We start from the raw sequence: 25,526 nt of genomic DNA, 5'->3' as shown, positions 1-25,526 counted from the left end.
GGATGGGACTGAGGGGGAGGGGTGGGTTTTGATTTAAGCCTTTGTCATGTCTTTGGGTCTCCTAGTATGGTCTTGCTGGTGTCTGTCTCTTCCCTTTCTCCCCCCTTTCCCCCCCTACCTTGCCCGAGCCAAGAGCTGGGCTTGGATGCTACATTCAGTAATAGCAGGTCTGTCTTCTCTTGGAGAGCACCCACCAGAACAGAGACGGATGTCAAAGTGTAGATTTGTTGTCAGCCCAATCCCCCCCCCCCCACGCGCCACACAATGGTTTGGGTTTTTTTGTTTCTTTGGGGTGGGGATGTCACACCTGTGTTTTAATTTATTTTAACCTGTGTGGGGCTCTCCCTGGGAGGGAACGCCTTCCTCTGATGAGCTCACACACCTGCAGCTTATAACTTTAGACAGTTGCCCAGGGACACTGAGGTGAAGGGGCTGGCGCAGTAGGGTGTTAGAGGTCATGGGACTGAATTCCCCCTTAGAACGGTAGCAGGAATTCGGTGAACACAGGCAGTGTGTGCAAACAGGATGGAGGGAAAGAAAGGCACAAGTTGCATTTATTTTCATAAATATGGATGGATGGACTCTGTGCCCTGAGCTGTGGTAAGCATCTTATAGATGGTAAGTATCTCCTTGGATTCTCACAGCAGTCCTGGCAGGTAGGTGCCATTAGGATCCTCATTTTAAAATGGAGGAAACCAGGGAAGGCAGAAGTTAAATGACTTGCCCAGCTAGTCAGTGTCTGAGACCAAATTGGAACTCAAGCCTTGCTGACTCCACGCCCAGCACTTCATCTGCTGTTCTACCTAGCTGATTTTGGGCAAATCACTTTCCTCCTGAGGCCTCCATTTTCTCCTGAATGGGGAGTGAAGAGTTTCCCCAGTGTGCTTCTCTGGTCTCTTCCACTTCTAAATCTAGGAGCCTGTGAGTTAGTTCCCCATTGGTCTAAATGACTTTTAAAGCAACATCCAAAGGTGGCTGCTGACTTCTGTAGAAGTGATTTATGTTGTGGGATACTCAAATATCCAAATGAATCTGTTATCTCTTGCTTTGGGTTATTTCCTCTACTAATCCAGGTGGTGACCCATCCATGCCTACTTAGAGTGTGAGATTCATACCCTGGGATAAGAACTTGAAATCTAAGATCAGATTATGACACAGGATTACTTAGAAATTTACCTTATTCCCCCTTCCTGTTTTGTTTCATTTTTCAAAAGATCAGCCAAGTATATTTTAAAAGAGAATTATAAACACTTTTAGAATATTTTTTTTTCAGTTTTGATTGACTGACTCTTATCCTCATGGTTGATGGAAAAATTCTGTCTATCTTAAAGTGAACCTGAGAGCAAATATGAGGAAGGTGTTAGAGAAGGGAAAAGGCTCAGTTGTAAGAAAGAGCCTTTGGGGGGGGTAATATGGCCCCTGAAACCAAGAGTAGCCATTTTCCCAGAGTCCCTTATTCTGAAAGAGCCAGAAATTACTGTTCTTTCTCCCTGGTAAAGGCTTCTGAACAAGAGTCAGTACATAATGTACTTTGCAGCTCTTTCCAATTACAGTCTATTAGGGAGATGCAAATTACAAGTACTCATCTCTCTACAATTCTTAGAAATCTATAAGGCTTTTTGCCTTGTTCACTAAGGAGAAAAATGAATAGGATAGAGTTAGCAATATGAGGAATATTTTCTGAAGAAAGAAGAACTTTTTTAAAAGTTGGAGAACAAAATCTTCAATCAGAGTACCACTGATCCTCATGATCTGAAGTGCAGATTGTTCTTTTATGCACTCGATCCTGTAATTAATTCATATTCACTGCTATGGTTGTGTGAATAGAAAAGCCAGGCTTTAGTTCATTTATTGGTCATGTGATAGCCTCATTGTCATTAAATTTGGGGGGATGAGGAATGGGAGGACATACTTCCACCACTAGCAGAGTACAGCTATCACAAGAGATTCTATGTGTACAGTGCTTAGCACAGCGCCTGATTGGTGGAGGTGTCATATAAATGCTCAGTCCTTCCCCCTACTTAATAAAATTCATCTATATACCAACCCCTCCCCCAGATCTGCTGTGAGTAGCAAGCACACCATCCAGTCAGACAAAATAGGGGGTTGAATGGAGAAATCTATCAAATAGAGCTATATGATTCCCCTTCAAGATTCTCTTGGTTTTGTTTACTTTGGCTAAGGAAATTAAGGAGCTATGCTTCACATAGTGTATACAATGGTATTGATATACATGAGATTCGCAATATGGTTTCATTTGTGACAGCATTGGTCACATGTGGGTATTTCTCCTGACACTTAGCTGATGCATAGGAGCAGACCACATCATCAATCTGGACGGAGGCAGTTTCCTCACCTGGAGTTAGTTCTCTGTCAGGTAAGCGGTGCATGTCATGCCATACAGAAATGTTTCATTGATCTCTTTAGTTGCCTTTCTAATTGTGGTTTTTAAGAACAGGTATAATGCCAAGGAAAAGTGCATAAATTTCAGCTCTTAAATGGACCCAGTGACTATACTAGGACTGAATCCTGGCTCTGACCTTCTTTGAGCTTTTGGTGGGTAGTTCATTGATCTAGATTAGGAACCATTAGTCTTCTCCTTGAGTATGTAAATTCACCAGGGGCATCTTACCTCATGGCTTGCCTTGCAAGCCTGCTCAGATTTTCTTTCTTTTAATGCAATCAGGTTGTCATTAAAGGAGCCAGAATACAAATCTACATAGCTTGTGGTGACTGTAAGCACTTCTTACTACTAATTCTAATAAGCAATTTGAGTTATTTTAGTAAAGTAATCCCATATGTTCTGGCCACTGACTTTTCAGTCATTGTTTTAATAATGTAAGGAGACTTTTTTTAGGAGAGCTAATGTTTCTTGATTTTCAATTTCAGTAAAATAACTGTGACCCCTTGTGGTGCTTCACTGCCCACATATTTGCACAAATCAGATGACATTCTTTTGAAGGACTGGAACCAGTACATACTTCAGGAAGGAGACTATTGAAGGAGTTCCAGCGAGAGGTGGTGAAGAGGGCAGCTAGGTGGCACAATGGATAGAGCACTGGCCCTGGATTCAGAAGGACCTGAGCTCAAATTTGGCCTCAGACACATAACACTTATTAGCTGTGTGGCCCTGGGCAAGTCACTTAACCCCATTGCCTAGCCAAAAAAAAAAGAGGTGGTGAAGGCCTGATCTCTGGTGATGCTTGTGAGTGGAGAGAACAGATTAAATGGAAGATACTGGTGAGCCAAAGGCAACCGGAATTGGCAACTGATTATGAGGTAGGTAAGCATGGTGAGTTTAAGAGGACAGCAACATTGCAAACCTGCCCTTAAACGTAATAGGGACCATTGGAGAAAGGCAGCCTTGGGGCAAAGGGAGAGAGGGAAACATAATCGGTTCTGTTTCCCTTTGTGAGTTTGAGATGCCTACAGGACACCCATTTGGAAATGTCCAGTAGGTATGGGATGTAGGCCTGGAGCACAGGAGAGAAAGCAAGGCTAGATATACAGAGCAGAGAGTCATCTGCAGAGGTAACAATAACAATAGTGCTAATTAACGTTTATACAGAACAGGGCCTGGCACACAGTAGGGTTTGTCATCTGTTGTTGCTCAGTCCTATCTGACTCTCAGTGACCCCATCAGGGGTTTTTTTTGGCAAAGACACTGGAGTGGTTTGTCATTTCCTTCTCTAGCTCATTTTACAGATGAGGAAACTGAGGCAAACAGAGGGAAGTGACTTGTCCAGGGTCACACAGCTAGCAAGTGTCTGAGGCTGGATTTGAACTTACAAAGATGAGCCTTCCTGACTCCAGGCCTGGCACTCTCTCCCCTGAGTTACCCAGCTGCCCTTACCCTGAGAGGTAGGTGCTGTTATTATCCCCATTTTACAGATGAGGAAACTGAGGCAAACAGAGGTTAAGTGACTTACTGGGTCACACAGCATGCCCCAAATTTGTTGATTTGGTCCTTCTTTTATTCATGTAAGCACTTAGAAATATCAGTTCTCCCCTAAGATTGCTTTGAACACATCCCAGAAATTTTGGTATGTTGTCTCATTTGTATCATTATCTTTAATGAAATCGTTTATCTGATTTGTTCTTTGATCAACTCTTTATGATAAGGTTATTTAGTTTCCAATTAATTTTGCATATGCTTCCAAGGCCCTTTATTAAATGTAATTTTTAATTGTATTACGATCTGGATAGGGATTCATTTATAATTTCTGCTTTTTCTGCATTTATTTGTGAGGTTTTTGTGCCCTTATACGTGGTCAATTTTTGTGGAGGTGTGTGAAGATATGCTCAATGTATGGTTGAGAAAAGATATGTTTCTTTCTCTTCCCATTCAGTATTGTGTAGAGGGATATGTTGGAAGAACTTGACATTTTGGCTCCCCAAATTGCTTTTTAAAGTTTAAAAGTTTAGCTTGGAAAGAGAAAAGATATCAAATGGTAGCTGGAGGGATGGTATGTTAAAGTGAGGGTTTTCTGAGGTTGGGAGAGAAATGGGTATGTTTGTAGGCAGCAGGGAAGAGTCCAGTAGACTGGGAGAGACTGAGGATTCAGGAGAATGGAATTGCCTGAAGGGGTGGAGAATAAAGGAGGGGATGGTAACAAGGGTAAATCTAAAAGGTTTTTTTTTCCCCCTGGCAAAGAGAAGGGCTGTCTCTTCATCAAAGACTGAAATGAAGGAAGAAGTAGTGGATGATGATGTCAGAGCAGAGGTTCTTAACCTGAGATGTATAACCTTTAAAAAAAATACTTAGATATTTAATATACTTGGTTTTCTTTGTAGACCTATCCATTTCATTTTATGCATTTTAAACATTATTCTGACACTTCTTATGACTTTACCCAGACTGCCAAAGGGATCTTTAAGACATGAAGCAAAGGACGAGCTTTTGGCTTCAGTTTTTTTCTGTTAAGTATGAAATGAGATCCTCAGCTTAGAGGATGGCTAGAGGGGGTTTGGGTAAGAAGTGGTTTCAAGCAGCTGATGGGGTGAGTTGATATAGAAAGGGTTCGGGAAGAGGAGGACTACCTTACTGCAGTGAGGTCCCAGTTGAGATTAGGCTAAAATATAATCAGTTGGAGTTCTCTCTGCACACCTTCTGCTGCTGTCCCCACTCAGCACTAGCCATCTATCACCTGATCTTGATTCATATTGCATCTACCAGCCTCCAGATCATTCTCCCTTTTTCAAGGAATTCAGTATTTGTATACCGATTTTCCTCTCCATCCAAAACCCTTCCACTGTATTCAACATCTGATGATGCCCTAGCCTACTAGTTCATCAATCTCCTACTTCTGTATGTGGGAGTATCTTGGGACAGTTCCAACTGATAATTTATTTCATTTAATCTCAGTTGTTCTCAACAAGCTGGCTCTCCCAATTCCCACAATAGCTAATCAAATTGGATTTAAAAAGCATTTATGAAATGGTTCAGGCAACATGCTAGTAGGTTCCCACTTCTACCCTATTCCAAATCTCAAAAAGCCCTCTCTGCATGTTGTGGCCCTTCTTCCTCTCCCAGCTCCTATGGGAGTTTGCCCCTCTATCATTCCTTCCCTACCTCTATTCTTCCATTATTCCTCTTGTACAGGATTCTTCTCTGTTGCTTACAAACATGTAGGTTTCCCTTATTCTTTAAATACACACACACACAAACCTTCAGCAAAGCAGCTACTAGAAAGTCATCTGTATTTGTTACCTCAGTTTTTTTTTCACTTCTCAGTCCCTTGGTGGCTTTATCCACTGCACCACCTAGCTGCCCCAGGATTCAACCTTTTGGACAAAAACACCACCAACAGCATTAGATACCAGAGACAAGGAGAGAGTAAGAAGGATGACCAGCTCAGATTGAGGATTAGGCATGACCGTGGAGACAATCTGCTTGAGAAGACAGGAGGGGATGGAATCAAGGTACGCATAGAGGAATTGGCCTTGTAAAGAATGGGTTTTTATAAGATATTCATGTGAAGGAGGAAATGGTGGAAGATGACATCAGAGGAACATATGAGATAAAGAGAAAGGGACAGGCAGTAGCTCTTACTTAATAATTTCATCTTTTTTTCATCGAGTTTGAGGTGAGGTCCTCAGCTGGCAGAATAGGATTAAGAAGCAATCTGGGAGTTTTGAGGAAAGAAGAGAAAGTTCAGAACAGCTCTTGTGTTGAGTAGGAGAGATAACCAATTGGGGAGGAGCGAAAAGGACTGCCTCTCTTGCTACAGCAAGGGCCCAGGCAGCACAATTTCATTATTTCCTTTAGTTCTCTTCACCAAGTGAGTGGGATCAATGAAGTGGACAGTGAAAGTTATTAAGGGTTGGGCTTTGGCAAGGTATGGTCAGCACTAGGACTAGGGAGTGAGGGATGCAGAACAAGTGTGATGGTCTAGGAAAGGACTTAAGGAATGGAGGGCATGGTGGAATGAAGGAGAGATAGCCAAGATAGGAGAATAAAGGATTCAGATTGGAAGAAGTTTCTGAGTTCTTGACCCCAGAAGTGAAATACTTGGGGGTGCTGGCACGATCAAGTGTGTGGATATCTCTATGTATAGTGGAAGTGGAGTGCTGGAGTAGGTCATGAGACTTGAAGAGACTGCAGAACTGGGAAGTTACGGTGTTTGAGGGAATGAATTAAAAAGTATTTGGTGTTTTTTTTTTTTTTTGCTTATTCTGAGTAAAGGCACTGTGCTCAGCTCTGGGGATAAGAATAGAAAAATCAGACCATGTCTGCTTTCAAGGACCTTTTTTAAGGGGTTCAGAGTGTGGGTGACAGTGATCAGTTTTCCCTATAGAAATGTTCATTGAGAAACATCAAGCTCCTTGAAGTTCAGACCAGGATCCCTTCTTAAATTTGGTGCAGATGTCAGTGACTAGTCCAGTGGCACCTTCTCTGGGAAGCCACTGCTTGACCAGTTCCTTGCTACTCTGTCCTCCATAGAGTCACCTGGCCTAGTTCATACAGTGGCGCTCAAATTCTAATAGGGAACATAATACATGTAAGTAGATATTGGTTGCAAGTCCAATGGAAAGGCCTTCAAGGCCCTAAGGGTGTAGTTGCAAAGAAAATATCTTCTTAAATGTTATTTCCAACAACAAAAACCAAACATCTATTTCTGATGTTGACCCATTTGACAGTGCCAAGGATGATGAGAGATAGCAAGAACTTTCTTCTGCAGGCCCTCATCACTTCATGTCTGGACCACTGCAACCTGTTTCCTTTAATCTAGCTTGCCAAATTTATATGCCGAAAGCACACATCTAATCATGTCATTCCCTTCATCTACTTGCTCTGCCTCTCCACAGTCGTGGCACCTGAAATTTTCTCTACCCTAACTTCTACCTCTTGGAATCTCTGTGCTAACTCCTACTTGAGGTCTTTTTTGACCTGCTTTCCCCCAAATGTTAGCACTTCCCATTCCAGAATTATTGTCTATTTCATATACACATTGACTTATTTACATTCATATTGTTTTCCCCAGTAGAAAGTAAGTTCCTTGAAGACAGGAACTGTTCTAGTTTTTCTCTGTGTCCCTAGTACCCAGCACCAGGGCTTTGCACACAGTAGACTGAATTGATAATGAGAGTTGAATTGAATTACAGTAAGGGTGCCAAATTAAAAAGACTAGACTGCAGCGAATTGTTTTGCATCACCTAAACTGTCCCATTGTAATGAAACTTTTGCCATTACTGCTGGACAAAGTACTTGTCTTAGTCTCCAGCTGTGCTTCTTTTATCTTCTTGGATCCAAACAGCATGACTTTGGCTTAACTGAGAAGGACTGGAAGCCTACTTTAGTTCACTAGCCTCTTTCAGATTTGGAAAAACAGGATCCCACAGTGTCTAAAGAAATATGAGAATCCCTGTGTTATGTGCATTTTTTTTTCTTTTTGAGGGACTGTGTATATGAGCTATGCTTTTCACTTTTACTTCATTTAACATGAAGATGCCCAGCAGCAGGGAAATATTTTTTCTCTCATTTTATTGTCAGTAGCATCACTATGACCTTATCAAATAAATTTATGTTGACAATTTTCTCAAACTGTCTTGTCTCCTATGAGCTCAAATAAGTGGCATCTTCAAATTACTGGCTATCATTTCAAAGACTGTGATGCTGATTTTCTTTATTAACTTCATGTTGCCTTTGCAAATTAAAGTGCCTTGGTCACATAATGTTTCGTGGTAATGTTTAGATGGAGAAACTATGCAAGCTGTTTCACAAATATTAACATTCATATTCAATAAGCTTTGCCATTTTAAAAAAAAAGCTTAAGAAAATAGACTTTTTAATTAGTTGCAACTGGTGATTGGTTGATTCTTACCACAAATATGCAACCCCTTAATGTTGGGAGCAAAAGGAGTGGTTTTGATACTGACTTTTTGAGGTTAGAAAATTATAGTGATAGGGAGAAAACGTGTTTGTTTAGCTGGACAAAATAACGGTTAAAGAATTTTGTCTAATTATCTCGGTTTTCTTTAGAAAACCAACATTTTCTCAGCCTTGGAGACAGAAAATTCCATTTTGAAACCTACCCATGGATGATCTGCATTGACAGCCGCCCTGCCACCAGAAGGGGAGCTGCAGGAAGCCTCAGCTCTTCGTTCTTTTTTAACCTTTTAAAAACATGTTTTATGGAAGCTTGCTGTTATTTCCCAGAGCATGTTACTCATGCTGCCCCCATCCACTCTAACCCCAATAGAACTCTCCCATATAACAAAGTAGCAGTTAAGTAAAACAGATCAATGCATTGGTTGTCTGATCATGCATGCCTATTATTGCCACCATACTTCTGTTGAGATCAATCAATAAACATTTATTAAGTGCCTACTATGTGCCAGGTACTGTGCTAAGCACTGAAAGACAGTCCCCATCTTCAAGGAGCTTACAATCTAATGAGGGAGACAACCTGTAAATACATGTATACATACACAATAAATAGGAGATAATTAAGAGACAGAATTTGGTGTCGGACGTGTTAAGTTTATGATGTCTATTGGATATCCAGTGATATGTCTGAAAAGTAGTTGGAGATCAGCAGAGAGTTTGGGGTAGGAGAGGTAGATTTAAGAATCATAAATATAGAGACATTAATTAAATCCATGAAAGCAGAGGAGATTACTAAGTGAAGTAGTATATCGAGAGAGATGAGGGCACAGCATAGAGCCCACTGGGATACCCTGTGGCTAGAAGGCATAATCTGGAAGATTACTCATCAAAAACGAGACATCATCAGCATTGTCAAAGGATGCAGAGAGATTGAGGATAATGGGGATTGAAAAAAGGCCACTGGATTTGGCACCTAAGAGATCAGTAGTAACTTTGGAGAAAGCAGTTTCCGTGGAATGACAAGGCTGGAAGCCAAATTGTAAGAGGTTGAGAAGAGAAAGGAGGCACCTATTATAAATGGGTTTTTCTAGGGCTTTAGCTACAAAGGACAGAAGAAACATAGGGGGGATGGAAGGATCAAGTGAGGGTCTTTTCAGGATGTGGAGATAGGGGAATGTTTTAGGCAGTAGAAAATGAACAAATAGGGACAACCAAGGGAGCAATCTGTTGGAAGTGGCGGGATGGAATGGGATATTTGAACAAACAGACAGGTTAGCCTTGGTAAGGACTAAGGCCACTTGATCATGTGAGACAGGAGTGAACGAGGAAATAGTGGTAAAAGGCACCCAAGTGATAGAAGATAAGGAAAAGGGGGGAAGAAAAAGCTTGTGGTAAATAGTCTGAGATTTTTTTTCTATAAAATATAAGGCAACATTCTCAGCTGAGAGTGTAGGGGAAGAGGGACCATGAGAGAGGCTGAGGGAAGGATGAAGAGTATCTGTGGAGAGGGGGCTAGTGAGTTGATAAGGGAAGTATAGGATTACCTAGCAGTAGTGAGGGCCCAGTTGACCTTGTATAACATAAATTTGTGGGGGACTTAGATCAGTTGCATGAAGACCATTCAAGGCTGGGGCTTAGCTGGGTGTAATTGGCAATGTGATGAGGGGGTGAAGGATTCAAGAGAAAAGAACAGTGTAGAGTGGTCATGGTATAAGATGAGCAGGGAGAGGTGAAAAACCAATACATCATGGTCAGATAAAAGGATTTCATAACTCTATAGAGGTGGCACATTTGTGAGTGATCGAAGAGGATGGGTATGACAATCTTTGTGTGTGGCTAAGGTGGGGTAGTGCTCATGGGAAGTGAGTTGAAGACCTGAGGGAGTTTTTCCCCTTTTCCATTCTCTCAGCTCCCCACCACCATTCTCTATTTTTCCCATCGAGTTGTCCTTCCTAATTATTGGGTTGTTTGCTTCTGGGTTAGATGATTTAAATATGTAAAATATCATAGATATGTTTAGTTTACAACATACAAAAGAAAAACAATTAAAAGTAGAAGATGTGAAATGAGATATCAAATCTGACAAAACCTCTAGTTATGCATGGCAGCTTAGAAGAAACAGTGGATGATAACGCACTTGCAGCCTGTTCTACAGGTCACCATGTGTCAAGAAGACAAGAAAATGACATCCAAGAGGCAAGAGGTACTTGGGTTAAGTTTGCCTTATTTCCTATCATGTCATATTTTAATATTCAGAACTTTAAATTTTTCTGCTATTGTCTTATCAATTTAAGTGCAACAAATATTAAAATAATTGATCAAATTCTTCAAATTACACCCATGAGCAAATTCTAATGGTAAGAATTGTTTTTCATTAAGTTTTAATGGGAAAATCATGCAAGAATGTCTTTTGTGATGAGGTTTCACCAAAATGAGGATTGCAGGATACTATAGAAACTGTCAAAGGCTATCATATGAAATCTGGTGGGAAGTATGAAAATGTCTTCTCTACCAGCACTGTCAAACTAAAAGAGAAATGGGGCTTACTAATCTGGACATAAGGAGCCCTGCAGGCTGCATGAGCTCTTGGTTTTCAAATGTAACAGTATCTATTTTTTATTGTATTTTTATTTATTTTGTTAAATATTTCCCAATTACATTTTAATCTGATTTGGGCTTTACTTGAGAGTGTTGTGGGCAGTATGTTTGACATCTCTATGCTTTTACCACTAAAAGGTAGAGTGAGAAGGAAGTTACTTCTTTGAACTATTTCAATTCAAATCCAACCTCTGATATTGGCTGTTTGAGTGTGGGAGAATCACTTAACCACTCTAAGCCTCAGTTTTGTCTTTTGTAAAATGGGTATAATAGCTATAGTTTTCTAAAGTTGATGTGAGGATTCAGTTGAGGTCATGTATGTCACAATGAGAGAAAAATTATCAGTTATTATTTACATAATATCACCTGTCAATGATTTTGGTTGACAGTCACTTGAAAAATCCTAGGAGCCAAATCTAGCAGCTTGCATATTTAAATGTAAATGTCTTATGGTTAATAAACTACTTTTTCCCTAATAAGCCTATGAGGTTGCAAAATTATTATCCCGGTTTTACAAAGGAGAACAGGACAAAAGTAAAACCATGACAGGGTCCAGTGTGCGGCAGAATCTGAACAGGCATGAATAATGTTCCTTTTTGCATTAAGATTTTCATAGAGTTTACTTATCCTGTCTCAGTGAAGGGCCTTTAATCTCTTTTCTCCTAGTTAAGGAATTGTTTTACATGTCATCACTGAATTTTCCTAAAGAACAGTATATAAAAATTCCTGCTGTATACGAAATATTCTCTTTACTTGTCTCTGTTAATCCAAATCTTCTACATCATCTTAACCAAACAAGAGATTGTAAGATATGAACATACAAAATTTCAGCTACTTAAAATTGAAAAGCTTTTGGACAATCAAAATCAATAAAAATAAATTTATGATAAATAGAAGAGTAGGAAAATATGTTCATCAAATATTAATGATAAAGGTCTGCTCTCCAAACTACAAAAAGAACTGACACAAATATATAACATCAAAAACCAATTCTCAATAGATAAGTGGTCAAGGAATAAAAAGTTGTGAAAAAAAACCAGGAAACATGCTACATACAGATCACCAATAGTCTGACAAAGGGGACAAAAGATGGGAAGAGTCATTGTTAGGAGGGCCATGGAAGGGGCCTTGATCCAGCAATGGAATTGAGAAGTGACCTAATCATTCAGGGTTACCAATTTGGAAATGAGCAAGTAAAGTGACTAAGTGATCTTACTACTAGGCTAAGGAAATAAACCCAAATACAGAAATACACCAGATGCTACAATTACTGAATACAAAGTCTTTGTCCATTCATTATGAAGTATCAAAAAAAACCCCAACAACCCTATAGTAGATTATTATAATGTTCAATACAAACAATATAAAGAAACTAGGGACAGATTTGTACAAAATGATGTAAAGTGAAAGAAGCAGAGACCAAAAGAACTATATAAACACAAAAGCCACAATATGGTAAATATAATGAGAAATAGTAAAGATCACTAAAATACAACTGAAACTAGTAACTGAAAAACCAATGATACTGAAACATGCCCACTCCTCCTATCAGAGAAAGCACAATATTGTATATATGCTGTCAGAGAGTCACTATATCAATCAGATGTTTTGCTTATTTTTCCTTGGCCTGAGAAAGAGTTTAATCTTGAGGTGGGTTTGGGGTAGAGATTGGATTGAAATGACTGGGATATAAAGACCAAAAACATCAATTAAATACATTTTTTTTTAGTTATTCCAAATATTTTAATGAGAGTTCTATGCAAGGCATTTAAAACACCAGTTTATGAGGATAAACTCCATTGGAGAGAGAGAATACAGAGCTCAGGTATCCACAGAGCTGAGGAATTTTCTTGATTTGGGGCAGGATCTGAGAGTCCACTGTTTTCTGATCAGCCTTGTGCTGCTCCCTAATCTCCTATTTCTCTTTTTCTGTGTCAAAAATCTCTCCTTCTTGGTGTCTAGGTTTACAGAGCCTCTTCTTCTTGAAGTAAGCGTCAGTAAGATGATTAGGAATTTTTACACCTGAAAAGTTAACCCTGGTAGAGGTGGCAATGACAAATTTCTGATGGGTCCTTCTCAGAGGAACACGATTGATGGTCAGAGGTCCAGTCACCAGTAGCAAGCCACTAGCCAACTGCTTCAGGAAAACTACTCGCTTGCCCCTGTGGCTACCAGTGAGCATGATCAGAACTGTGCCCGGGGTGATGCTAGATCGAAGTCTCCTCACGTGCTGGCTGAAGGGCTTCTTGCCATGACTTAGCAGCTATCTAGGCACATCCTCAGTAGGGTAATACCTAGGCATCTTGCAAATCTTTACCACACGCGTTCCTCCATTCTTGTCACCACCAACTGGCTTTGAGATAGTAACAGGAACCTTCTCTTTCTTTTTCCTTTCAATCTGGGTTTTTGGTGCAGCGTATTTCTGCTTTCACATGGCTCTCCTGGAATACACTGCAAAGCTAGAGTAGCAACCGATCCCTCGGGCCAGGACTGGGTTCTGACTGTAGTGCTTTCGGGGCTTTTTCACCACCTTTTTAGCCACATCTTTCTTGTTTTTCTCCTTTTTTTCCTTTTGGACATTCTTTTTCTTTGGTTCCTTTGGGGGTTTTTTGTCCGCCATCTTGAGAGAAGGGAAAGAGCTAAATGCTTGGGGCAGGGGAATGGTAAAGGAGATCCCCACGTCAGCAGTGATTAAAACAAACACAGAAAAGTTGATCAGTGAAACAGATTAGGTACACAACATACAAAAGTAGCATAGTATTCAATAAACCCAAAGGCCCCAGCTACTGAGATAAAGACTATTTGATAAAAATCATTGAGAAAACTATTACAAAGTCTTACAGAAATTGAGTTTAGACCAACACCTCATAATATACCAAGATAAACTCCAAATGCACATGATCTAAATATTTAAAAATCACATCATAAAAAAAGAGGAGCAAGGAGGATTTTTTAAAACTATGGATGAGGAAAGAGTTTATAAAGAGTTTATAGAGAGGATCACATAAAATTGAAAAGGTTTTGTACAAAATCAACGCAGTTAAAACCAGAAGGGAAACAGATAATTGGGGGGGAAATCTTTTCAGTAAATTTTGCTGATAAAGATCTTATATCCAAGATATATAAGGCACTGATTGCAAATAATGACAGCTATTCTGCAACAGATCTAAGGATATGAATAGGCAGTTCTGAAAGGAAGAAATCCAAGCTATCAATAGCCATAATTATGGGAAAAAAAATGCTCCAAAGGCATTTTCCAGTGAATAAGTGGCCAAATAAGTTTTCAGAAGAAGAACTGAAGAGTCCTCACAGCCATGTGAAAGACTGCCCCAAATCACTAATAACAAGAGAAATCCAATTCAAAACAACCCTCAGGTTTTACCTCATACCCTGCAAAGTGGCAATGGTCAATGTGGGACAGGTTGTGGGAAGATACACACTCTAATACATTGTTGGTGGAGCTGTGAAATAGTACAGTCATTTTGGAAAGCAAATTGGAATTGTGCAAATTAAGAGACTAAACAGGGACTCTATTATTGGGCTTACACCCCAAAGAAGCCATCAATAAGAAGACAATACCCACATATCCCAAAATATTTATAGCAGCACTTTGTGATAGCAAAGAATTGAAAGCAAACGGATGCTCAAAAAAGGGGGAAGGCTAAACAAAATATGGTACCTGAATGTAATGGGCTTCTTCGTTGCCAGCCTGAGGGACTACAAGAATGGTGTTCTCCTCTACAGAAACACAGAATATAGGAAGGAGGGTAGGGGAGAGTTTAGGAAGAAAGAGAATAAGTTCAGTTTTTGAAAATGTTGACATTTAAGATGTTTACTGGGCATCCAGTTCAAGATGTCCAAAAGGCAGTTTGACATGCGAGACTGGAGATCAGCAGAGACTGGAGCAGGATAGGTAGATCTGAGAATCATCATTAAAGAGATGGTAATTATACTCATGGGAGCTGATGAGATCACTAAGAGAAGTACTATAAAGAGAGAAGAGAAGAGGGCCCAGCACAGAAGCCCTGTGTGACACATAGGACTAGAGGGCATGCACGATCTGGAAGATCATCAAACAAAGAAGAGAGAGAAGGATCAATTACATAAGTAGGAGAGAGTGACAAGCCTAGAGAGAAGAGAGTGTCCAAGAGGAAAGAGTAATCAACAGTATCGAAGGCTGCAGAGGGGTCAAGGAGAATGAGGACTGAGAAAAGGCCACTGGGTTTGGCAACAAAGCGATCATCAGTAACTCTGGAGAAAGCAATGTCAGTGGAATAAGGTTGGAAGCCAAATTTTAATGGGTTAAGAAGGGAATGAGAGGAGGAAAAGTGGAGGCACCTACTGTGTAGATGGCCTTTTCGAGGAGTTAGGTACAAAGGGTATAAGGAATATAAGATGATACTTAGGGATGAAAAGATCAAGTTAGGTTTTTTCAAGATTGAGGAGACATGAAGTAATGAAGTAAGTGGAGCCAAGAAAACAACATACACAATAACTACAACACACTGTGAATTGAAAGAACCACCATACACAAAAGAAATCAGTAGTAAATGTAACAAAATTATAAAGATCAACATGACTTGAATGAAGGGATACGAGAGGACATTCTCAACATCTAGCCCCCGTAGAAGGAGGAGGTCAATTTTTGGACTTTCTCAATATATCAACGTTGTGCTGATTTTTTCCCTCTTTGAAAAATACCATTTCTTATATGGAGTGGCTCTCTGGAAGGAGGAGGTGGAGAGATACTGGAGATAATTATGATGATGTTAAAAACAGAAGACATCAATAAAAACTTACTTAAAAAATTTAAAATAAAAATGTCTACCTACTGGTAAAGTGATAAGGAAGATGAATAAATTTGAGGGGAAAATTCATTTAATGTCAGTGTTGGAAAATTAATCCTTTTATATGACAAAGGATGGACTGAAAAATGAAGCTTCTATTGGTCAACAAAAGAGAGCAACTGATCTAACTTTATAGGATATATAAAGTACTCTCCAAACCTTAAAACTATGTAAATGCTAGTTATATTTGTACTTTATGCAGGCATGTGAAAAATTCCAGTTTCTTTTCTCATTTATTTTTCCTGTGAGCATTCATCTTCTTTCATGTTTCTGACCATTCCTGCAAACACAGTCGGTTTGTGCTGAGTTCGCTTACCTGGTTTGAATGTGTGCTGGTCAAGCCATACTTGAGAAGATTTAGATATAGAAGGGCTCTAGAGTGATAGGCCATAAGTGGTTACAAACTACTCCCCAAATTCTCTAGAAGACTGTAATATGAGGGAGTGGGAAGAGATGCTCTCCAAAGCTTCTTCCAGCCCTAAATTTTAGCATCCTTTGACTTGTCTTTTGTCTTTTAACACAGGAATTAGGTGATCTCAGCAACAATGTGTCTTGGCAAAGTGAACTACCCAAAATACAGAGATTCTCTCCTGAAAATGGCGCTTCACCATTCCTCAGTAGGTAAGTGATCAAGGGTATGAACCAACAGCTCTCAAAAGAATTGCAAATTGTTAATAACCGTATGAAAGTGCCAATGTAATCATAATACAAGAAATTCAAATCCAAACAACCCTAATACTTCACCTCATATCCAGGAAGCCAGAAAAGATGACAGAAAACAGAAACTGTAACTGTTGAAGGGATTGGGGAAAGTGAGGCACACTAATGCATTGTTGGTGGAGCTATGATTTTGTACAACTCTCCTGGAAAGCAGTTTGCAATTATGCAAACAAAGTGGCTAACGTGGCCATATCCTTTGTCCCAAGGATTCCTCTGCTAGGCATATATACCCCAAGTGCATAGTTGACAAAAAGAAAGGTTCCATATACAACATAATATTTATGGGATCAAACAAAGTAAATATTCATCCATTGTGAAATGGCTAAAAAATTGTGGTGCATGAATGTTAACAGAATATTACTGTGCTGTCAGAAATGACAAATATGATGGATATAAGAAGCCTGAAAAGACTTACATGAAGCAATTCTAACCCTAATTCTGATGCAAAGTAACATAAGCAGAGCCAAGAAAACAGTATATGCAATGACTACAACAATGCAAATGGAAATAACTACTCCCAAACACTGAAAAACAGATGCAGTGAAATTGCAAAGAATAACCTTGATCTATATCAATAAAATCTATTTGGAAAAAGAGATGATTTGGTAACTTTGAAAAGAATAATTTCAATTGAATGATGAAGTTGGAAGCCAGGTTGCAAAAGGTTTAAAAGAGAGGAAGCAGAGGAAGTTAGTGTAAATGCTGAAAAAGGAAGGAGGAATATGTAAAGTACCATAGTTACCAAGGATGGTTGGCTTAAATGAGGATTTTTTAAGGATGGGGGAGACAGGAAAGGAGCTAGTAGTGAAGGGGATATTACAGATACAGAAGGGATGATAGTGGAGGCATTCTGCTGGAGAAGATGGAGGCAAATCAAGGATACAAGAGGGGGTGTGCTTTGGCAAGGAGCCACCTCTTTGGGTGAGATAGAGAAAGAGGAAATGGTAATGGAGGATGTCTGAGTGACGTAAGAGAAGGGAGAGTAAAGAGAACTTTTGGTGAATGCCATGCTCCTTTGTTCTGTCTTCTCCATCCACTCCAGCAGTCCACAGGTCTACTCTGGGTCCTTGGGCTTCCGACTAGTGAGCAGATCAGTCTGTACACAGACCTACTACCTCAGACCTACATGTTTCTGCCATGCTGGGGATGTACCTTCTGCCTTTCTTATTCTAGCCCTGAGAACAGTAATAAAATCACCAGGACCAAAACAGTCCTCTCTGACCACCACTGCCCTCTATGTGTCGTCTTCCCCATCAGACGGTAAGTTCCTCGGGGCAAGCACTTTTATGTATCTCCACTCTTTAGCTCAGTGCCCAGCACATAATAAACACTTAATCAATGTTTTACTATTCCATTTCATTCATTCTCCTCCCAGTCTAGCTTGTAACCCTTTCAGGAGGGGAAAACAGAGAATTAGCATAGTCTAAAGCCTGGTGGTGTCAATCAAGTAGAAACAAGGGCCACTGGTCTGAACATAAGGATCCCTGAAGTTAGTGACTTCTTTTTAAAATGTAATGTTATCTATGTTTTATTGTATTTTTACTTATTTTGTTAAATATTTCCAAATTACATTTTAATCTGGTTCAGGACTCAAGTTGCAGGCCATCTATATCTATCTTTGACACCTGTGATTTAAACCAATTTGTTTTTAGCCCACTTCTTCCCCAAGTGTTTACAAACCATCCTAATTTTAGTCAGTGTTTGAGACTTTTTGGCAGCTAGAGATGTCACACATTTATAATTCTTGGAAGTGCACAAGAACCTGCCTGATAAAGAATAGATGACATTCATAAAGAAAATGCATTTGATTAAATGGTAAGCAAATTCCCAAGACTTTTCAGTGATCCTTGAACAGTAGATTAGAAAACCTGTAGTCATGTCAGAAGATTGCACGTGGAACAGATGCAGAGGATGGCCATCTCAATATCTGGACATTGGGATTGGCACCCGGAAAACAAAGGCAAAAGCCAAACCCTATGATAATGTCTACTTCTGGTGTCCTGGCATTCTAGAATTCGTTTACTTCACAGTCTCTGACAGCCTGAGAATCAAGTCTCAACTAAAAATGGGCAGGCGTTCAGGGTGACTTTCCTTGGTGCAGGAGGAAGCCACAAGCTCCAACCTGAAATAACCCAGTCTGCTTGTTCCTCCATTTGATGTCTGTATGCTTACCTTTCTTTTAAAATCCGCATGACCGCTAGCATCATTTTCTTGGGCGCTAGTGTACAAATTGTAGTTAGTAGAAGACTGGGAAATAAGTTTGATCCTTATAATCCCCAAAGAGAATGATTAAAGAGAACCAGTTGGAGTTGCTATTTTCATGACACTGATGCCATAAAATGTTAATCTGGACTGCTTATTTAATGTGTTAACTTTCACAGAGTACATTTCCATAAATGTTTGCTGAGTTAAACAGATTCTTTGAGCAAAGGGAAATAATACAACGTTCAAACTGGTGAGTTTGGAATATGTGACCATAAAGCAGCACTGACATTTCCTATTAATTTCCATTCAGTAATATTTTGTATTTCCTTTTGATTTATCTAGGCTGGTAAATAATATAGGGAGATTCTCTACAAACAGATGGAATCTGTACATTTAAGAATTGAAATTCATTCCAGACAGTGAAGTTTCACATTTGAAGGCTCTTATTTTTTTTAAACTAGGGCCATAATATATTTTTTTAAATTTTTTTTCCTTCTTTCCAAAAGTATAGAGGGAAATTGTTGCAAAGAGATTATTTTATTGCATTTATTTTTTTGTGGTCTTTACATTTTTTCTTTTTTCTTAGTATTGACAAATATCAACAAACAAGCATTTCCCTACACCAAGAACAGAAAAAGCAGCTTGCACGTGAACCCATGGATCTTTACTACATACAGTTTGGTTTTTTCCTGTTTCAAAGTTAACATGATAGTTCCAACACAGTCCTGCTTGCCCCTTTCCTCTTCTGAACTTCCTTCCGCTCTCCTATGTGTATTTTTCTTTGTTTCCTTTGTTAAAGTATCATTATCACTACCCCTTGTTCCCCCAATTCCTTCCCCCATACAAGTCCTCCCTTGTAACAAATAAGTATGGTCACACAAAACAAAAGTCACGCATTGGCCATGTATGAAAACGTATGTCACGATCTGTACCTCTAGGCCACCGACCTCTCTTCCAAGAGGCAGGAAGAACAATTCATCATCAACTCTGGAGTAGGGATTAGTTGCTGTGTTGATCACAGCTCTTAAATCTTTCAAAAGTGTAGCCATTGTCTAAATTGTCCTCCTGGTTCTCCTTGCTTCGCTCTATATCAGTTCATACGGTTATTCCCAAGTTTCTCATAATCTGTCCCTTTCATAATATTTCATAGCATAGTGTTTCATGACATCCCCATACCATATAAACATGCCCTGATTAGTGGGTACTCTGCCAGCATCCAGGTCTTTGATAGAACTGGTGGGGTTGAGTTTTTTGTACATAAGAGTCCTCTCCTCTTTGTCTTGATCTCATTGGAGTAAAGGCCTCACCGTGGTATTGCTGTGGCAAAGGGTGTGTTCAGTTTGAGGACTTTGGGGGCACAGTTCCCAGCTGCTATCTAGTATGGTCGAACTGCCTCACAGCTCTACCAACAATGTACTCTCTCCCAGTGACAGTTAACAAAATCATCATCCTGCTAATTCTATAATCCTACTGCAAAAGTTGCCAATATCATATCATTTTAGCAATTATTAAGGTACTTTAAACAGGATAAGAACATAAACATTATTTTAAAGAAGCCATAACGGCCACAAGAACTCAAAGGAACTTTTAAGTAATTGCAGTAATATTAGATTCTGACCATAACAAGAGTTACAAACCAAGAATTCCCACTCTCCAAAAGGAGTACTTTCAACATAACCCATCACAAACAACAAGGGTCGTTTATTTCCCTTTTTTGTCATCTTGCAAAGGGAATTTCTAATTCTTCAGACCCCCAAATGCTGCTGCACACATCCCATTTTCCTTTCCGTATTACTGATAATCTACAAACAAAGCTGCTTTTTCTCATACATGCCTTTAGTGTACATGTCGCTGGATGTGTTCACTCAGTAATAATCACCCATCAGCAAGCACTTCTTAAGGTCCTCCCATGTGTCAGGACCGAGGCATTGGACAGAAAAGACAAGAGCCAGACAGGGCAAACAACAGATACTAGGCAATTGCTGGTGGGGAGGGAGCACATTCCAGGAACAGAGGCTGCAGATGGAGTGTCTCATATGGGGAACCGGAGGAAGGCCAGTGGAGCCGAATCACAGAGTTCATGAAGGGAAGTGACGTGCAATAAGGCTGAAAGGGTATGTTGGGGTCAAGTTGAGAAGAGCACTGAATGCCAAGTGTTAACTACATTTGTGTTTTCCTTTGGGGTTGTTAAAATGCCATATACATTATCTCATTTGAGCCAGGTGCTAGAGTTATTATTACTCTGATTTTCTTAACTTCTCTGAGGCTCAGATAATTGAAATATCTTTCTTGCTCGTGGTCAGTGAGTGTAATCTTTTGGTGATTAACTGGTCATGTCCTGCTTTGGCGGACCATTTTTTGCAACAGCTGTTCCTGATATAATATTTACAAGTTCACATTTCTCTGGCTATATTGAACATACCTAAAAAGTAACTAACCCTAAATTAGATAATTATCCACAACAGAGACTTTCATTTCCACCCAGGCCTAGGGAGCCAAAAGGAAAGGCTTAATCTTAGCCTGGGGTTACTTTTCCTGACTTTTATAAGCTTGGTGACTAAGACAGAAGGGACTGACCTTATCAGGGAGTGATTATAATGGGGAAGGCCAGGAATGAGCTTTACAAAATAGTATCACATTTGATCCTCAGAACAACTTGGAGAAGTAAGTACTATTATTGTTCCCATTTTACATATGAGGAAACTGAGGCAGACAGAGGTTTAATGACTTGCCTAGAGTAACATAGCCAGTAAGTTACCAAGGCTGAATTTGAACCTAGGTCTTCCTGACTCCAAGCCCAGCCTCTCTATCTACTGTGCCATAGTTGCATTCAATGTCTTTGTTTTGAGCTAATTGTGCCCTCTGAAAGACTAGAGCAGGGGTGAGGAACCTGTGACCTTCTGACTGAGTCCAGGTTTTACAGAACAAATCTTTTTCTTCAGGGGATCTGTTCTGTGAAGTTTGGGTTCAGTCACAGGGCCCCACCTGAGGAGCCAGAGGGACACATGGGGCTTCACAGCCGAAGGCTCCCCACCCCCTGGACTAGAGAAAAAATAACATTAATGAGGGGAGGGGAGGGGAGGTTGTAAGCTATCATTTCAAGTGAATTTGAACTCACAAACTGCCTTGAATGTGTAAGTTATTTTGGGGAGCTTATGTGTCAGATGGGGGGGTTCTCTAATTTTTATTTCACTATTAAAGTTATCTAAAATGAATGGTAACCACATCCAAGGAGATGAGCGCATATTTATTCATGCCTCCTAATTATATTTTTCATCTTCATCTATAAATGTTTAATTGGACTGAATTGGAGCTATATTTGGGTCATACTTTTCCTATACTTTTACCACTATGGAGAAAGACCCAAAGCATTTCTAGTTAAACAGTGAGTAAAATCAGAGGATCTTATACTGGAAATGAGCTTGCCCCAAGCCAGGTCACGGGACTCCACGTAGAGCATGTGATAATTTATCAAGCAAGTAAACTAAGTCTCTTCTAAGGACTGGCCAATACTGAAATCATTCTGGTAATCACAGGTAAATCTGGATTAGGGAAATGAGAGTCATCATCAGTTCCTTACTCTCACTCAAAACACAGCTAGTTCCACTTCTAGCTCTACTTCCTCTGTCCCCTCCTGTCCTCTCACCTGAACTACTACAATCACCTACCAATTGTTCTCTCCCATCTTGATTCCCTCTACCACAGAGGTACCAGAAGTAATTTTCCCAAAGAGTAGATCTGACCATGTTACCTCCCTACTAAATAAAGACCGGCACCCTATACCTCTTGTAGTAGATGTCAGTTATGTCTAGCATTTAAACATCTTCCCAAACTCACCTTTTCCTACATTTCTTGTCTTTGTATGCATCATTCCCCTCTGCCTACTCTGTGGTCCATCCTACCGGCCTCCTTTTAGTCCCTGGCAGAGTACTCCATCCCTCACGGGTGTGCCTGTGTACTGGCTGGCTCTCACTCCTGGAATGCTCTCCCTCCTTACCTTCACCCTTCACAATTCCTGTTCTCCTATTGGTCCCCCCCAAGCTGCCAGTGCCTTCCTCTCTACTGCTGCCTTCCATCCAGATTGTGTGTCTTGTCTGTACCTACTTATGTACATGTTATCTCCCCCTTTAGACTGTAAACTCCTTGAGGGCATGAATTACCTCACATTTGTATCCCCAGCACTTAGCACAGTGCTTGGCGTACTGCAAGTGCGATTTTGTTATGGGTTTCTTGAGCTGGTTTCATTTTTCAGCCAAAGGCAATAATAAACATTTCACGGGACACTTGGTCCTTTTGCTTGTAATACTCCTGATGAGCATAAACAAATAGATAACCGTGAAAAGAATTGTGGCCTAGGTATCGAAGTATGTGATAAAGGATAAAAAGGGACATAGATTTAATGACGGATTTCAGAATATCATGCTGGTCAGTACTTAAGCACAAAGATAGGAATAGGGTAGGACAGAGAAAAACATGCTCAGGCTTATGAAGCAAAAGAGACCAATGGCTTGTAGACTACTCAAAGTCTCCTGCCTGTAGGTGATGAAGAAGACAGAAGGTGTTGGCTGTGGCAAACACCAAACAACATCACAAAAATCAAACTGTCATTTCCAAATGACCTCTCTCTGTAGACATTGAGGCTCTAGCCTCATACACTCATGTGCACAGACTGGATTAATCCTTGCTCCCCATGGCCACTTCCAGGCTCTCGCCACCATCAGCACTCAATAATCTCTCCTCTTTTGAGGTTCACTCAAATGATATTTATCACCCAATCCATATTCTGGCAGGAAATGTCTACAGACCTCCAGGACTCTCCTTCCTCAAAAAGTTCAGGTCTGCTTTACGGTATTTCTCGCCTTAGTTTTGTGTTTTTCCAGCATGCTGTAACTTCCTTTAGGACAGAATCTTTACTGTAAATATCTTGGCATCCTTCACAGTGTAGAGCCCAGTGGTATGTCCGCAACAGAATGAAAACCAAAACTTTGCTCCTCTTTTATTTTTCCCTGACTATATAACTGCATTCACTTGGCTATTCTCTAGCTATACATACACCTATACAGGACTCAATATGCTAACACTAGTAAATCAAATTCACACATTGGATCATGCATCTGTGATTTTGTCAGTGTAGGAATGCCCTCCACCAGGGCAGATCATGACCCAACTCTAACTTACAGTATTACTTGAAGCTCAGATTAACTGAGTTGTCCATGGTCACTAATAAGCATCAGAGGTGGAACTGGAACCCAGGTCTTCCTGACTCTAAATTCTAGCATTCTCTATCATGCTGTCTCATTATCAAATCAACTCATCATCCATAGTGATATGTGTGTCTCTTCCACCCACCTGCTCCCCATATAGCACAGTGTAGGAAAGTACTCTTTTCTTCCTCGCAATTCAGTGAATTCACAGAAATATTATTAAATACCTGCTCCATTTCAAAGGTGAACTTTCAGGGTACAGAGAAAGTGAGCTAGAACCCACGATTTTGACATCATCTGTGTCTTGGGCTTCCTCCTTCTATTGCTAGAAGTATGAGGTTGGTGAAGCTAAAAGGACTGAAATGGGGACAGATAAATGGAAGCATAAGACACTTTGTGAACGGCTGACATAGGATCTGAATGTCGATTACCACCTGCTGCATCATTTAACAAAGGCAGGACCTAAGATCCCTTGAGAGAATAGATGACTGTGATTTCAGTAACCAACATCTGGATGCTCTGCATAAATATAGCTGAGAGAACATTTCCCTGGCACTTAACAAGCCTGACTAGTCAAGTAAGCAGTCTGAGTACTAAAGCTTCAGGTGGCTCATTACAGCTCTACTGACAACTGAAATATTTTTTCTGTACAAATTTCAGCCTCACAGTGGTAAAAGGCACAACACTCTTTACCCTCCCCACATTTTAGATTCTTATTTGCTACTGGTTTTGTTTGCTTTTTAAACTTAAGACAAAACAATCACAGTTGCCAACTCTGTAGCTGAAAATGCCGGATGTGTGAGGAAGAAATGATAGCGAGCACTGCTTCTACCTGAAGAACAGACATATTTTTAAAAGGTGCAATTTCTGACACAGTCATTAAAATATTCTATGCTATTATGGGTCCTCTTCTCTCCTTCACATCTCACATCCCTCTGAAAGCAACGTCCCCTCCCCCAACTATCTCTTCCTTCACTTCAGTATCTGATGAAGATACATTTCTGCTCCTCACCAAGTGCAACCCCTCTACATCATATCCCTCCCTATTTTCTTCAGCAGACTGGCCCCTTATTCATCCATTCATCCCTCCCCTCTTTCTGTCCTCTTCATTCTCTCCCTATCGGTAGAAAGTAGCTCTTTCCCTGCTGCCTACAAATTCCCTCATCCTGAAAAAATCCTTAACTAGACCCTATCATCCCTTCAAAAGTCTGTATGCCTTCTCCTTTTCAAAGTTAAACCAAGAGAAAAATCTGCATATCCATTCCCTTCACTTCCTCTCTTATTTTTCAACCCTAATTCTCACTTTTCAACATTTTACGTTATGGCTTCCAGCCTATGCTCAACAGCTGTCAGTGGAGTTACCAGTGATCTCTTAATTACCAATTCTTATGGCTTTTTCTCAGTCCTCATCTTTGTTGACGTCTCTGTAGCATTTGACACTTTTGAGTACTTTCTTTGTCCTCCCAGACAGTCTCTCCTCTCTGGGTTTTCATGACACTGCCCTCTCCATTATCCTCCAACCTATCTGTCCCATACTCCTTAATCTCTCTGTCTTATTCTGAATCCACAACAGACTTCCTTTAAGTGTGATCTACACTTAAGAGACACAGGGCTCTTTCCTGG

The 25,526-nt window shown here is 40.1% G+C and overlaps 1 pseudogene; it reads right to left on the bottom strand.

The window, feature by feature from the left end:
• Positions 1 to 12,695: 12,695 nt before the first annotated feature.
• Positions 12,696 to 13,571, bottom strand: LOC110192307 (large ribosomal subunit protein eL6 pseudogene; annotated as a pseudogene).
• Positions 13,572 to 25,526: the final 11,955 nt, after the last annotated feature.

Source organism: Phascolarctos cinereus, unplaced genomic scaffold, assembly GCF_003287225.1.
Source record: "Phascolarctos cinereus isolate Bilbo 61053 unplaced genomic scaffold, phaCin_HiC Scaffold_8;HRSCAF=390, whole genome shotgun sequence".
Taxonomy (NCBI): Eukaryota; Metazoa; Chordata; class Mammalia; order Diprotodontia; family Phascolarctidae; genus Phascolarctos; species Phascolarctos cinereus.
The sequence above is the reverse complement of the archived record's forward strand: the minus strand, read 5'-3'. Positions and strand labels throughout refer to the sequence as shown.